The sequence below is a fragment of the Oryza sativa genome, chromosome 10 (assembly GCF_034140825.1).
Source record: "Oryza sativa Japonica Group chromosome 10, ASM3414082v1".
NCBI classification, from domain to species: domain Eukaryota; kingdom Viridiplantae; phylum Streptophyta; class Magnoliopsida; order Poales; family Poaceae; genus Oryza; species Oryza sativa.
Window position 1 is genome coordinate 21,767,424 of NC_089044.1, and position 14,222 is coordinate 21,781,645.

At 47.2% G+C, this 14,222-nt stretch overlaps 3 long non-coding RNA genes across 3 annotated transcripts; all 3 read right to left on the reverse strand.

Moving 5' to 3' along the window:
- Positions 1–134: 134 nt before the first annotated feature.
- Positions 135–4,267, reverse strand: LOC107279142 (uncharacterized). The gene is made up of 5 exons (XR_001540487.3): positions 3,256–4,267; positions 2,868–2,975; positions 2,621–2,778; positions 1,789–1,835; positions 135–440 (listed from the first exon to the last, which is right to left on the reverse strand). It is a non-coding gene; the product is annotated as an uncharacterized lncRNA (long non-coding RNA).
- A 2,670-nt stretch (positions 4,268–6,937) lies between these two features.
- On the reverse strand, positions 6,938–7,951 carry LOC136353733 (uncharacterized). Its single transcript, XR_010737139.1, has 3 exons — positions 7,817–7,951; positions 7,636–7,723; positions 6,938–7,056 (listed from the first exon to the last, which is right to left on the reverse strand). It is a non-coding gene; the product is annotated as an uncharacterized lncRNA (long non-coding RNA).
- A 2,932-nt stretch (positions 7,952–10,883) lies between these two features.
- On the reverse strand, positions 10,884–14,222 carry LOC107275624 (uncharacterized). The gene is made up of 3 exons (XR_001540390.3): positions 13,868–14,222; positions 12,794–12,864; positions 10,884–12,542 (listed from the first exon to the last, which is right to left on the reverse strand). It is a non-coding gene; the product is annotated as an uncharacterized lncRNA (long non-coding RNA).

Genomic DNA, 14,222 nt, shown 5'->3' on the forward strand with positions numbered 1-14,222 from the left:
TGGTCAACTAGAAATGACTAAAATTTGTCTGCTTACGCTATGTCAGTAATACATGCCCAAGCGCAGAGCATGTCATGAAAACATTTCGACCATATGCATCGTCAGAACAAACATTGCAGGCAATAAACATAAAGTATCAGGGAATCAACAACACTACACCTTCTATTATTCTTTTAACTGAACTGGTGAGGGTTTTTTTTTTTTTTTTTTGGAGAAAGGCGTCATATGCCATTCATTGATCAAGCAACATCTTCACAAAGTATGCCCCGGATGTAATCCAGTATTATATAACGGTACACAGTACACATAGAAAGATCGGCATGCCGAACTAGAGAATGAGCCGCCAAATTGGACAAACGGTTAACATGTACTCCATAAGAGAGCACAGAGCAAAGGTCTTCAATCACGCGTCCCACACCAGAGCGATCCCTTCCTGAAGCCTGGATGTGCCGGATTACAGTGTCAATCAGATGTCATGGCAACATTTTGCATTAACTGAACTGGTGAGTTGGGTCAGGTACACTACTTGAGTACGCCGAATGTGGTTTCTGAACTTTTTGAAAAAAAAAAAACTTGGAGTACAACTGGGGCCAACACTTTCTAAAAGGACTTCTGAACAGTTTTGAAAATGTGTGATGGGAACTACCCTGCCTAACAAACATAGAATCATTTTCCAGACTTTAGTTCATCGTGCAAAAATAAATTTCAGGGTTTGTTTAGTTATCAGTGTGATGGGAACTACCTTGCCTAAGATACAACATAAATGCATGAGCATATGGTTTAGGAGCAATCATCTTATGATCGAAAACATGTCTTACGAGCATATGGTCTTTCTGTTTAAAATTAAACCCACCCTTTGTACCCTCAGAGGAGCAACTGCCCATTCTTTTGTCATTATGAATTGGACCATATGATAGTAACAGCAATGCTCGATTACTTTGCCTTAGTATAAGTGGGTTGAAACACGGGTGATTCTTTCCTAGGCCACAGTAGGCTTCTCTCAGTTCCTGTAGAACTTATGATTGAATACTCTGGTGATGACAGTAAAATTATGCCCTTTATATTATGGAGTCGACAAAGATAGTTTTGTAGTTTAGTATGTCACTCTTTGAAATATGATGCTGCTCTTAAATTGAACCAAATTCTTAACTTTGCCAAATTCAGATTTCTTAAATTGAACCAAGCCAACCTTGCCCATCTGATTAGGTACTCTTAATTCTGTTATCATCTACTAGAATCAACATTGCTGTTTCTAGAATTTATAAGAATAAAAAATAAGAAATGACAGGATTCAAGTGTAAACTCGAAATACACTTTTGATGCGCATTTGATCAAGGAGCTAAGTAAATTAGATAGTGTTCTACTTATACAGCAGATCATTTCAAAAATTGCAGTTGAAAAAAAATAGTTGAATAGGTCCCTATCAGATATTTGGCACTAACCAATAGCGGTATTTGTTGAACTCAGTTTGGCAGTAACCGAGTAAACCACAAAATATTGTAGAGAGTACTTAAGAGGGAAGATAAGAGCATGTGCACAATAGTTCAGATGTTTCTAGCACTACAGAAAATTCAAATAAACAGTAGCAGAGGCACATAATCAAGCACATTTCACATATATGTGACACCACCAAATGCAGAGAGAAAGAGCAGCTATGTGAGCTTCATACAGACATACGCACACCCTCTAAAGTCTAAACTTCTTACTGAGACAGTAACGAATTTAGATTAAGCAGTGCAAGTATGAATAGTAACTCTCAGTCTGCATCATGGGTGTAGAACAAAATACCTAGTTGAATTTGTTGCTGCAGCCCTCAGGACCACTTGATGCTCACCCTGCATCAAACACACTTATTATGCTCTGGATTGTACAAGATTACGTACTGCAATCAACATGTTAAACGGCCACTTTGCTTCAGGAAAATAGGGGAATAGAAGACAGCGAAGTCATGTGGAATCGAAGACAGAAAATATATTTGAGCCACATTCAGAGTCAATGAACAATTTTCAGATGGAAAACAAAAACAATAGTTCAATAGGTTCCTGTCAGACACTTTCAGTTTGGCAGTAACCAAGTACACCACAAAATTATATTTGGCAGTATCCCAATTCCCAAGTACTTGTATAAATATAAGGATGCAGTTTATGGATAGCTTGAACTCAACAAAACTACAACCTAGACTGCCCTTATCGAATCAACACTGAATATCTCATATGGCCACTCAGCATTCCGGACAGTACACATAAACTAAACCCGATGTATTCCTAGTGAGAGTATACATATACTGAACCCAATGAAATAAATGTATTTGTAGTATCCTTGTTGACGATGATTTCCTGGGCATCAAAGTCCAGCCAAGCAATACACAGAGATAGGGTAAATACTCTATTGCATGGCGCAAGCAGGTAGGCACCACATAAAACAATAGGGGGGATATCTTTCTTCAGAGTCAGCAACACTGTGTTGGTGAATGATTTTTAACAGTATTCCAATGAGAGAAAAAAAGGATCCACAAATCGATACATACATCAGTAGACCACAATATTTTCATTTCATCCTCAGCGTCAGGAAATATTAAATATTTTCATTTCTTCTTCAACATGGTTAGATAATGGTTCACCTTGTTGAAGGGGTTCGAGTCGTCCGACAGAGCGCGAGTGGAGGTGGAGACCGGGATAGGACGTTGACGACCCCTGACAGGCGGTGATTACTGGTGGACTATGGGAGGAAGTCAAGGGCAGCAGCGATTTTAGGGCTATGACGGTGAATCGTGGGCACCTGTGGATGAGAGAGGTTGATCGAGGAACACGATTAGGCTTAGGCACAGTGGTCCTGGAGAATTGGAAAAGAAGAGGAGAGCGACGAACCAGTATGCAATGAGCCAACCTCGAGGACAGAAGGTTGTGAATGAACACAAGAAATGAGTTGCATGAAGTGGGGAAATTTCGTTAGAATGAAATATAACTTCCATATTTCTGGGGAAATAAATCAAAGATCAGATTGTGAGCTTGGAGGTAATTCACCAAATTCGGAATTTAATGCCATCTGAATCCCAAGATATGAAAACAACTTCAGAATCAAAATCAGAAGTTCTTTATATAAAGTTGAGTAGTCAAAATCATTATTATCTAATGAATTAAACATATCCCGTGCACATATCATTGTGATAACCCGTGCTGCGTGCAAGAGCTCCTCAGTTCGTATGTCCCGCTGCATCATAAGAGAATACGCCATTTCAGTCTTTCAGAGACATACCAGGGAAACGCCAGTGAGTGTACAACGATGAGCAGATGGACGAGGAGATGTTGACGAGGCACCGCCGGGAGGACGACTCCGCTGGCGCAGGCAACCTAGCTCAGCACAGCGCGGCAGGGGCGAAGCCGATTGCGGCGGATGCCAGGCAGAAGTAGTCGAGGGCAGCTGCAGCCATTCTAAGAATTCTGAAAACTTGGCATCCGACAGTACTTTTCAGAAAGTGGCAAAGAAAATGTAATACAATACTTCTCATAATAGAACTATATAAGTTTGTCCCCTTCGATCTGATTATACAGGAAATCCATTCCATATAGTACTTTCCAAACCAGGAATGTAAAAGATTTTCCCCTTCAGTTTCAGGTTAATTCAAGGCACCAACATCAGGTTAAATACCATTAACTACCAAGCCATTAATTTTGTTTATAATCGTGATTGTGTTTTCTGAGCTCAAGAACCACCTTAAAACAAACTAGATAAAACCCCGCGCTTTGCTGCGGGATATTTGTGTGATTAACAACACTTCCAATGCTTTATATAGGATTTGCCAACATTAAAATATCTATTCATGATTCGAGTACGAAAAAATAATTTTTCAAAAGGGACAGGAAGGATTACCTCAAGGATGTGGAATTCTGATTTGGAACTTGCACAAACATGCAAAAAGGATTATTGAGATTAATCTAGAAAAGATTAAATATTAAACATAATATGAGACAAAATAAAATGGATTAGGCTTGAAGTATGAAATTAGTTGCAAAAGCGCTTACCGCATTTACCCTAACAAAATACTACCAACTAATATAATTTGGCATTGGTGCAACCTCAGCAAGTTAAAAAATGCACAATCCAAAATATATTTCGGCAAAAACTGAAATCTGAGGGATGATTGACAACTCGTTCCTTGTGCCTCACAGTCCATCTTAATATCCATGCATGTGCAGCTAAGAGTAGAATGTTGTGTGTGTGTGTGTGTGTGTGTGTTTGAGAGAGAGAGAGAGAGAGATTGAGATTTTCTGATATTCTAGAAAAAAAGAACTATCAGTGTATGAGAATGAGCAAACAAAAGTACAAAGTAAACAAAAATAAAGATGGGCATACTGCTAGGTGAAAGTGCAGAGAGCGCCTAAAAGATTTGATTATCTCTTCAACTTTTATAGTCAAGAATCCATGCGTACGTGAACCGAAACAAATTAATCAATAGCAGGAAACAGGAGATTGCCACAAAAATTTAGAAAGTAATGGGAGAGGGAGAGATCGGGATGTAACTACATGTGCTTGCCGGAGTAATTAAATCATCAGACGATGATGACCATCCACAGTCCTGCTAACAGAGTCGCAGTGCACCACAGCATGAGGTTGATGGTCTTTGTGCAAGAAATTGTGGAACTAACGGATGAACTTAAAGAGAGAATTGCAATGGTTTATAGCTGCTTCTAGTGGCAGTCGAGCAATCAATATGACTTTAGGACGACGTTCTGCAGCATGAACACTGATAGAATTATGAGGGGACCAACGGTTTCAGGTGAAGTGGGATGGGAGGCGATCAGACGAATGAACTGAATGGGAGCCGGAGCACGCCCATGCGTGCAGCATTGAAGGGGATCGATAATATGCAGCATGAATTGTTACGCAGTGTTGCATGGGCATGGCATGCGTCACCGGATGGGAGCAGATCAGATGGGTTGGGCTGGTTGAGTGTGATAGGCTTGGCTCAATCGGCAAGGATGAACGGCAGAGAGATTAGAAGCAAGGAGCGATCAGATAAAATCGAACGGCTCTACTAATTCTAATGACGTGGCTCAACCTTGTAACAGGAAATTAGAATTAACTGCAGTAAGTGGGGATCAATTGTATAGTTATATAGGATAGGATTAGTTTTTCTTTTATAATCATCCAATACGAATTCAAGAAGAAACATAACTTTTTATAGACAAAATCATCACCTTTCTGAACAAATAAAGATCTAACAACTGCAAAGTTTCTAGCAGCAACAGAAAATTTGGGGTCTTGTGTAGCAGCAACAACAATTGGTTTCACAGCTAGCATGGAGTGCAGGCAAATCTAAACAAGTGAAAGGAGAGTGTCCTTTCTTGCAAAATTATGTATCCACGTCGATGGCAAAATGTAGTCCATTTGATATAGAGGTTAAGAAATGTGAACCGTTAGATCATTCGCATCAAAATTTCATAAAGTTCCCATCGAGAAACTTGTATTTCAGAAGAGTCCTCTGGCCTCCACGTCCCTATAAAAAAAAGAGTGAATTACTGTTTGGACCATGTTTTATTACCTATGTAGCACTTTGGACTAGGTCCTAAGCTATGTTTTCACTTTAGACCACATTTTATTACCAAATGATTTGATATGGACCACTGGCCCACTAGTTAGTGAGAAAAATAGATATGTCACGCCCAGAAATTCACGAACCAGAATTTCTAAGCTGAATGTGTATTAAACCCCTGTCCAGAACCAGCCAGGGTACACAAACGACAATTGTTGACATACAGATCCACGTCTTACAAAAACATAAAGGATTACAAATGCAGCGGAAAAGGTAAAAGCGAGCTAAGCCTGAAGACTTGACTCCTGCAGCGGGCGATTCCATTCCACAGGCAACCCTTGACGGCAGCGACGAAACCAACCTCTTCAAGACATCTCCAACTGAGAAAAACTTCATCTCTGGTGTGGGGGAAAAGAGCAAGACTGAGTACTATCCACTGTACTCAGCAAGTCATACCGGAAGAGGAGGTATGATGCAGGATATAACCAAAAGAAGCTACAGGGTTCATTTGCATAAAGCAGGCATTTAAAACCAGTAGTTGAAAACATTAAAAACAGTTGTAGTAATTAAGCAATATTAACCAGTCACTGTCCAACGCTACGCCACGTTGCAACAGGCCCAACCAACCACCTGAACTACACCAGTTCATTAAGCTAAACTAGTGGTGAGACTAATCACGATGAATCTGGTTGACCGCCCATAACCGCGGGCACGACTATTCGAATAGTTTTACTCTGATCAGAGGTGTACAACTGTACCCACAAGACACAGCCCCACGACACGTTCCCGTGCGCCGACATGCCACCACGACATACCGGAAAGAGGCCGTGACAGGACCCTTCGCATAACCCCCTCTAACCGATCGCACCACACCTTAGGGTTCGCCCCCGTCCCCAGCAGGCAACGGGCAGCCCCCCTTTCGTGCCGCGGTGAATCCGGAAGCCGATCAACCGGACACCCCGGCCGACCCAACTCCATCACGCCCACCCTCGCCTGGGTACGTCGGCTAGAGAAAAGCTACACTACAAGCCCAGCCGTTGCCCACGCTGGCTTGTGGTAAGTACGATAAGTTCTTCCAGGGCATCCCGCGAACCGGTCCTTAATCGCCATGGGCACGACTAGCAAAACCATGCACCCACAGCCCACCATGTAGTGTACTTTAATTAACCAACACCATTGCGGTGGCACTAATCCAAAGCTATTGCCAATAATCAAAGTCTATGCTTTAGTGTGAGCCCCTTTTGTGCACTAGTTGAACTAAGCATGGCTAAGCATCTCCTAAACCAATATCTAGTCATTTTAATACCCAAGTTATCAATGGCGTAAGGGAAACAACATATAGCTGAGTAATAGGACCCATCCCACATGATATTGTAAAACAATGCAATATTTAATAGAAATGCGGGACATTTGTAAATCGGGTACAATATGATCAATTGCAATGTATGACTTGCCTTGCTCTCGCACTGATGAGGCCACAGCAACGTCTTCGAGAAACCGCGAATCGACGAAACGGCCGAAATCTACGCGACAAACAAAGCACACAAGCAAAACATGCTATAAGACTACTGAAACAGATAACAAAGCCATTTTTAATGGATTCTACACATTTTTATGAATTTACTGAGACTTGAATGGACTTAATCGGAGCTCGGATGAATTAGTTATGATTTTTAGAAGATTCTCTGTGTTTATTACTATAAAAGAAAAACCCTTAATCAATTTATTGCGCAATATTGCCCCAGGGCTGACGTCAGCAAGGGGTGGGGCGGCGCCGACATGCGGGCCCCACTGGTCAGCGGCACTAAGAGAGGGATAGGGGGCGGCTGGCAGGCGGGCCCACTGGGCAGTGTCACAAAGGGGGGGGGGGGGGAAGGCGGCCTGGCTCGGCTCGGCTTCAAGCCGGCCGGCCGGTTATGGCGAGGGCGGCGGCGCGCGCGCACGGTTGCCAGCGACGGCAACCGGCGGCGGGAGGCGGCGGCGGACGGCGCAAAGACGGCGGCGGCGGCCGAAGCGGCGGCGCGAGCGGCCCTAGCGGCGGCGCTACGCGGCGGGCGGCGCGGCAAAGGGAGAGAGAGGAAGAGAGGGAGACCGATCCTCACCGAGGGGCTCGGCCGGCGCGAGGGAGGAGCGACGGCGAACGGCAACGACGAGAGACGGGAGGACGACGGCGACGGGCTCCGGGTTGCCCTAAGAGAGGGAAAGAGAGAGATTAGAGGGAGAGAGGGAGTCTACGGCGAGCGGAAACCATGGCCGAAGGCGGCGGCAATGGTGGAAGCTCACCGGAGTAGGGAGAAACGGGCTCGGACGACGGATTTGGCCGAGCGAACGGCGGACGCGACGGCTCAAGGGATGGCGGACGCGGCGGCGCCGATGGCGGGGTGCGGCGGCGACCCTAGCGGCTGCTAGAGGCGGCCGGAGCGGTGGAGATGGCGGCGGCGGGTGGGCGCACGGTGCGGGCGCGGTGGAGAGCTCGGGAGCGGCCGATGGAAAAAGGAAAAAGGAGGAGGAGAACGCGGGGATGGTTTATATGGGCTCGGGAGGGGCGGACGAGGACGGGAGGCGGCCGGATTTCTCGCCGACGTGCGGAATGGAGAGAAAGAGAGAGAGGGAGAGAGAGAGATTCGAATTCGAATCCCTCTGTTGCGGGGTGCACGCGCGAGTGGGAGGAGTGGGGATGGTGGGCGGCGACGTGGGCGCGGGGCGCGGAGTGGGGCGCGGAAGGCGGGGGAAGCGGCGGCGTGGGCGGCGGTTTCGGCGGCGGATGGTGGCGGCTGCCGGAGGTTAGGGACGACCGACAGGTGGGCCCCACCTGTCGGCGCCCGGGAGGAGAGGGGAGGTGGGATGGACTTCGGGGAGGGGAGGTGAAGCGGGCCGGCGCGGGAGGGAATGGGCCGGGCCCAAGAAAAAGGAAAAAGGAGGGAAAAGAAAAGATAAAAAGGAAAAGGGATTTTCCCAGGGATTTAATATTGCACTTTGCTTATTTTAATTGGTTAAAATTATTTCCAAGGCTCTGAAAATTCCACTAAAAATCCTGTTAGCATATTTTGGCACGTAGAATCCAAGAAAAATTCCACATGTCGATTCCGATTATTATTTGCATTTATTAATTAGGGATTCATCTCTAGGTTAAATCAAACAATTTCTTTGGACGATTTATTTTATGAATTTAGAGCAAGGGAGGGGAACTTCAGGGCGTGACAGGGTAATGAGCAAAAATCACAACCGGCAAGCTTTCCTCGGGAACTAGAGCAGCCAGATGCATCAAAGTAGTGCATTCGCTCCTCCTCCTCGATTAGGGGTCAAGCTTGACACCGTGATTTATACCAGGCGATCGCTCAAGCTCAAACTTGATCTACTGGTGTTGTCCCTGCACTGCTCTAACTTAGCTTGCTGGCAACAACCCCCCAATTGCTCAAGCCCCAAGCTCGGCTGCTGCATCGGCCCCTAGCTTGAGCTCCGGCGATGCTGAGCTCTGCACTTGAACTAGCACCAGCTTCGCTACTCGAGAGCTTGCATCCGCTCATGCTAGCTGGACCCTCTTGCTCGAGCTCCACCTTCACCCGCAGTTCTAGGCCCCCACGTTGACTTCTTAATTTGTTGGACTGGTCGAGCAGTCGCTGCCAGACTCTAGCTTGCTCAGGCTGCTTGTTGGCTTCCTCGTTGGGCTACTACCTAGGAATCAGAAAGAAGGAAGAGTGCGGAGATGGAGAGGAAGGGACAGTCCAAATTGCAAAATAAGGTAATTTTACCTAGACTAAAGTGAAAGCATCATACTATGGGAGGTCCAATATGACACCTTGGTAATAATAGGTGACCCAATATAAAATTTACTCTCAAAAAAACTTTCAACGTTTTGTTTTCATCCGCCGTTCTTCTCTTATTTACCTTCCAGTCCTCCCACCTCACCTTATTTTTCATTTTTCTCCCCTCCAGATCTCCTCCGTGTGAACCCAATGCTGCCACCTCAGAGTCCTAACTCCTACGCCACCGGTGTCAAAAAAAAAAAAAAATCCTACGCCACCGCCACCACCACCGCCACAGCCACGGCACCACCTCCTTCTTCAACCCTGCCGCTGCCGCCACCTACCCACGTTCCCCACCATCACCACGCTCTCTACCTCTTCCACACAGCCATCATCTCCCTTCCTCTCCCATCTCCGCTGCCGTCTCCTCTTCACCCACATTCACAGTGCCGCTGCCTCTACTACCCTCACCTCTCCCCGTCTCTGGCGCCACCTCTTCCTCCCCACACACCTGAGCCCCGGTGCTTCTGCAGCCGGCGCGTCCTCCCCGGTTTGCCACCAAGCAGGTCATTTTCTTTCTCTCTTTTCCACTAAGATATCTGTTTTATGGCTGCTTTACTTATCACCTTGGCACCTGTGAATTTGAATCATGTTTGCAAACTTTTACCACTGGTTAAAAAGTACATAGGAAAAAATATCAAAATTGTCTACCCTGAGCCACCAGTTTGGAATAACAAACAGGTAAGCCTTCTCTGATCCAGAACACATAGAATTTGATTTTCTTGGAATTCAAACTGAATTTGTTTTGTTTATGGAATTTGGCATCGACAGGGACTGGCGAGAAATATTATGTCTAGGTGAACTTTTCACAATGCAGATTAAACAGCACAAAAGATGAAATTGCAAAGTTAAGTGTTACAGTACACCATGTTAGAATATGTCAGATCAATTTTCTGTGCAGCTAGATTGTCAATTTCTTATGATTGCTTTATGTGCTTGGCCATTCAAATTGTGTTCATACTACACAGTAGTGTTGCTGCATGTGGATGTGCAAATCCAGTTAAAGTATGTGGATAAATGGCTAATAAATGCCACCTCTTTGCATTTTAGGATTTTCTAAAATATCTGTTAAATATTATCCAATAAATCGTTTGGCGATTGTAACCAAGTTCAGGAGTTGGAGAACAAGAGCAAAGGCATAATAAAATTGAATCACAACATGGACATAGTACTTAGAACGGTATAATAAATTAACTATCACAACATGGACATAGTAAATTTGCTAATATTTAGATGTGGCATATGCACAGTAAATTCTATAAATTTGCAACTTGGACATATGAAATTGACGGCAAAGTCAACAATATGCCATGATCATGGTTCTCATCGTAACATTGTTCATGGTTCATGCATATGGCATGTACCACATATAACATTTGTAAGGACCCACATATAAATTTAACAGAGAGGAAGGTTATAGTCGCGCGATCGTGCGGCATAATAGGCTAGTTAGTACAGAAAGAATTCACATTAGCCTCAGTGAGCAGCAATCATAAAACTTGCATCAGTGAGCAGCAATCAAGAAACATAAATCCACATAAAAGTGTAGGGCGATGATCCTCAGAAAATGGGATTGCACATTGACATAGCAATTTGGTTTTTTTTTTTTTTTGAACGACTCGCACGAGACGGTGCGAAGTTCTATTAATAGAGCAGGAAAAAATTACAAGATTACAACCCTGGAGAGTCGTAACCAGGAAAAGGAAAAAAATATACCACCACCCTCACACCAACAGCGCCAACACACAACCCGGGAGAAGGCTAGCACCGGACCTGCCGCCACTAAGCGTGACCTACCACCGCTAGACTGACAAAGGAACACAGACAAGATGTCCTTGGCTGATGCACCGATGCTCCACCACCTCTGCAGCTCTACCGACATGTGGGGCCCCTGCACCGGCGTCCTCCGCCAGCCAGTCTTCATGCGCCGAAGACCGCGCCACACCCACCGGCAGCTCCTCCTCGCACCGAGGTCGCCTCCTCCACCGTCGGCCGCGCCTCTCGCGCCAAGCCGGCCTCCTCCACCGGACGCGCCTCCTGCGCCAATCCGGCCTCCCTCCATCGGCCGCGCCTCTCGCGCCAAGCTGGCCTCCATCTCCGCCGCTCGCGCCTCTCGCGCCGAGCCGGCCTCCGCTATCATCGGCTGCGCCACTCTGCGCCAAGCCGGTCTCCGACCCCTCCTCCAAACGATGCCGCGCCGGCCCGATGTAGCCGTCTGCCACGCCCTTAGCTAGCCGTCCGAGGCCGCCATGCCTCCGGCGACCGTGGTCACCGCCACCGCAGCCACTGCTGCCAAACGCATCCCCGCGCCTCCTCCTACCGTGCCACAGTAGCCACTGACGCCGCTGCTGCCTCAGGCCGCAGCCGCGGCTGCCACTGGCACCGCCGCCGTTGCCCTTCACCAGCCGCGCCGCTGGTCGCCGCCGTCCGCGAGCCTCGCGCCGCCGTCACCGCCGTGCAGCTGCCGTCGCTCGGCCCGCTGCCACCAGGGCCGCCGTGCAGCCGCCGTCGCCGCCCGCGTGCATCTCGCCGCCGCCGCGGCTGCCGCCGGCTGCCGTGCGAGTCGTCGCCGCGCCGTCGCCGCCGCCTCCGCTGCCGACGCTACGCCATCGCCGCCGCCCTTGACGCGTCGCCGCACCGCGGCCTCCTTCGCCACCAGCGCCCACACCAGCCGGATCCGGCCAGGGGATGGCCAGATCCGGCGAAGGTGATGCCAGATCCGCCGTCTCCTCGCCGGGATCGGCCTCCGCCGCCGCTCCCCAACCGCCGCCGTTCGTCGCCTCTCCCGCGCTGAGAGGGGTCGCCGCCATGAAGGAGGCCCCGCCGCCGCCATCATGGCTCGCCCGCCGGCTTTCCGGCGGCGAGCTCCGGCGGCGGCAAGGTGGGGGAGGGAGAAGAGGAAAGGCGGCAGCGGCGGCGCTAGGGTTTCGCCCCCGTGTCGCCAGCGCGTGGGCGACGCGGGGGGGGGGGGAGGGGGGGGAGGGATTGCTAGCAATTTGGTTAGAAAACAGTATAACTCGATTACAGTATGGAAAAACAATTCCCTATTTGAAGTTCAGAAATTTGATCTGAACCCTTTCCTGGGGTTTAGGGTTCCGATCTGACGACCTCACCACCATGCAGACACACACGATCGAAATTGGTGGCTGTAGGGCGATGTACATCTTCCTGGCGGCAGTATCCATTAAGCAGGATATCCATTCCTGCAGTAAATGAGCCAAAAAAATCAAAATTGTAGAGCTCATAATTGGGTGTCTTATAGAGACAAGTTATTTAGGCGAGAAGTAAAGAACAGCTACATTGCACACGCCTAAAACAATAAAACTCACTGGACCCCACTATCCAGTGTCCGCCTTTGATGCTTCTTAGTCAAATGATGAAAATGAACTTAACTAAACATGTGATAGAAGACTGAATTAACTCTGGTATACAGTGAGAAATTGATGGCACTTACATGGCAATACCTCAGATTGAGGGCAAATTACCCTGTTGCAACAGGCATTGGTATTCCATCAAATTTTATGACTGCAAACAAGTACAAAAGAAAAACTTAGCTTTGATACTGAATACCATCAGGTTCCATTTTCTGCCCCTCAAATCTGTGATCTGAGGCCAAGTAAAGGGAGGAGAAGAACAAGAGTTACAGGAATAAAGAATAATGCAGGAGAAAATATGCAGTAATTGTAAACATCTTTACATTTGATTTGAGAAAAAAATATAAGCAAATTATTGAGCGGACAGAATCATGTATGAATGATCTACAGTTATCAACTGATCTACGAGACTACGATACACTAAAGATGCAAAATCTCCACCTTGACTATTCACTAAAGCTTTATATCTCCATGACCAGAGATTTGAATATGTACATGTAATTAACAGATCAGGGATTTGTTATTAAGAAAATAAAGTGAAACTGAATTCATTATTTTTAAGCAATGCATTTGCTGCTGAAATGGAGAGGATTCCTAACATCAGGTGCTTTCATGTTTCATGAAAATCGTAAGATATCCATGGCAAAGGGAGTAAAGCATGAAGAAAATGGTAAAATGTGCTCCCGGTCAATATTCTACTGTGAAAACAACTTTCATTAAGCATCGGCTGGAAACAAGTTATCTAAGGTTCTGTGCTTGAACTAATAATGAAATCTATGATCTTACAAAACGGTGAAATCAAACGCTCGAAAGTATTGGGCTGTTTCCTGATGGAAACCATCGTATTTCTATCCAAGAATTAGTTTCGATATCTTCAGACAGCCTTGAGGACTTTCAGAAATATATACATCAATACATGCATGAATGATCCAAATATATGTTCTAGCTAAAGGGCAGTGGCGGCCGTCAGATTATGTAGTTGCATGTCTACATGTAGCACACAAAAATTGGTTCTCTAGTGCTTCTACAATCAGAACATGACCTCTGATCAGGAGAAATGTAACACTGGAACAACAAGAGTTTCTGCCCCTAAAAGTAACATTAGGAATAGGGATTTTTACAGGCGACCGAGTGAGAAGGTACCGGAACCGCACCACCTGAGAGCAGAGGTCGTTGACGATGAAGATGGCGGCGGCGCCGACGCCTTTGGTCAGCACGGGCCATCGAGGCGAGGTACCACGCGACCACCCCGGACCCGATCCCGACGATCCTCCTGCTCCCGGGCGGCGCGAACCCCCCCGTCGGGGGCTCGGTCACCGCGACGACGACGACCTGGCGCTGGGGAATCGGTGGCAATCGCTGATGGCGACGGATGTGAGGGAGATCAGCGCGACGACGAGCTGGCGTTGGGGGATCGGCGGCGCCGGGAGAGAGGAGGAGGTGGCGGCGACGATTCGGGGAGGGGAGGTGGGGACTGGGGAGCGATAGGGGAAGGAGAATGCGCGGGGT